The sequence below is a fragment of the Globicephala melas genome, chromosome 13 (genome assembly GCF_963455315.2).
Source record: "Globicephala melas chromosome 13, mGloMel1.2, whole genome shotgun sequence".
NCBI classification, from domain to species: Eukaryota; Metazoa; Chordata; class Mammalia; order Artiodactyla; family Delphinidae; genus Globicephala; species Globicephala melas.
Window position 1 is genome coordinate 62,597,701 of NC_083326.1, and position 2,238 is coordinate 62,599,938.

Consider the following 2,238-nt stretch of genomic DNA (forward strand, 5'->3'; position numbering starts at 1 on the left):
GCTGTGGCCTCTCAGGCTAGGGGTTGCTGTGAGCCGTGAGAGGCAGGTGGGCCCTGGAGGTGCAGCCCTGCCCCCGTCATGGCACAGAGTCCCAGGAAGGGAAGGCAGCTGCCTGGTGGTATGGCCTGAGCTGCAGGCAGCTCGACCCTTTTCAGCCCAGCACTTGTGGTGGCCATGAAGACTGACCTCAGTGTGCCTTGGCTCCCTCCCTCCCGGCTGGGCTGACAGCGGTGTCTGAGAGAGGTATGTGTCCAGCACAGACCATGCCCAGCCAGACAAGGCTGCCTCTGTGGGGACACCTGCTCTGCGGTCACACAGAGTCCCTAGAGGTCCCAGCCTTCCAGCCCAGCTTCGGCTGCCCCCCTCTCCCATGTGGGTTGAGGTGGTCCCAGGAGGAGCCTGAGGTCCAGGAGGACCCTGTGTGGGTGGGCTAGGGTGGTCCTGATGGAGTGCTGGGTGGTGAGGCTGACCCCACCTTCCAAGGCCTGGCAGGGGCCATGTGCCACCTTCATACCACTGCCTGTGGTCTCATGCCAGTGCTGTGGCCATGCCTGCTCTGGCGTGTGCCCAGGGTGCCGCATACCTACAACATACCGCACACACGTGCACGCACAGGCAGGGCAGGGACCACTTGTGTGCACACATAATGCATGTGCATGCGTGCTCACACGCAGCACAGGCAAACATATGCACATGCACATTTTCTCAGTCCTTACTGGGCATGAGGACTCAGTAACAAAAGAAGCCACGTGGCCATCCCACCATCCCCCTCGGGACAGGGGCCTGGGGGAGCAGGAAGAGGGAGGAACACACCGTGAGCTGGGCGAGGGAGTGGGGGAACGTTGCTGGTGGAGCCAGATGGCCGTGGGGGCGGCCAGGGCTCCAGAAGCCCAGGGGAGGGGGGAGGGGAGGGAGTGTGCTCAGCAGCCAGGCCCCGCTCCCCCACCTGGCCCCTCTGTGCCCATGGTGGGAGCTCAGACCCTCCCTGCCCCAGCCCAGGGCAGAGTCAGGGCACTGCTGGGGGAGGGTCCCTGCCTCTCCTGTCCGGCCCCTCCCCCTCCTCAGCCGGGTCCTCCCACATGCCCCATTTCTTCTTGTAAGGGACCCTTGGGCCTGGGGCCCCTGGTACCCCGTGTGAGCCCTGGCAGTTTGCCCCTCAGCACTGTGGACACGGGTACATCTGAGTTTCAAGACCAGGCCGCACTGCCCCCAGGCTCCAAGTGGGCAGCATGGGCAGTCCCCTTTGAGCCAGGAGACCCCATCACCACCTTGGACAGCCTCCACACACACAGCTCCGTGCCGTCTGGTGTGGAGGTATAGGGCAGCCTTGGCAACCATCAGCACCCCCGGACACCGTCCCTGTGACTGCACAGCCAGGCCGGGAGTCTGCCAGCCTGTGCCTGGGCGTTGGTGGGCAGAGGGAGCGTAGGCAGGAGTTTCTTTATCCAGTTTTATCCTGAGCAGCCCCTGCCATGCCCAAGAAGACACAGCCAAGCTGCTAAATCTGGAGAGGGTGCAGGGTTCTTGCTCAGCATGGTGGCCCCTGGGCTCCCACCACCTTCCTGGCAGCCAGGAAACTGCAGACACGCATTTGCGAAGATCTTTGAGGCACACCTGAGCTCCTCAGCTTGCACACCTCCTGGGATAGGGTGCTCACTACCTCTATTGAGCCTGCTTCTTACTGAGAGACACCCATCTGCCCTCAGGGCACTTTTCAGGCTGACTGTGCCTGTCACCACCAGCTGGCCTTCAGGTGGGGCCTGGGAGACCCCAGCAACTCAGGAGGCTGCAGGGCCCCATGCTGAGCTGGGACTTGGCTAACCCCCAGATGCCATGGCTCCATGGCCACATGCTCCTCCTGGCACTGCCAGAGCCCCAGCCTGTCCTTTGGGGTCCCACATCCTCCCCTCCCCCAGGAGAGAGAAACCCAGGCCACAGTGGGGAATGGGGACAAGGGGCCATACAGGCCTTCTGAGGGTGAAGCAGGTGGACCTGGGGGTGGGGTGGGTACAGATCTCGGGGACTTTGTTCTGAGGTGCAGAGATGGGTTCTGATTTCCTGAATAGACCCATCTGGCCTCTGCGAACACAGTGAAGACTTGTGAGTGGGCACACAGGTCTGGCCAGGCCCAAGGAGGGTCGGGTGGGGGACCAGGAGGGCTGCGGCCGTGTTTGAGTTGGACCCAGCAGAAGGCAGAAGTGGGCAGGGCTCCCAGCGTCTGTGCTGAGCAGCCTGTCC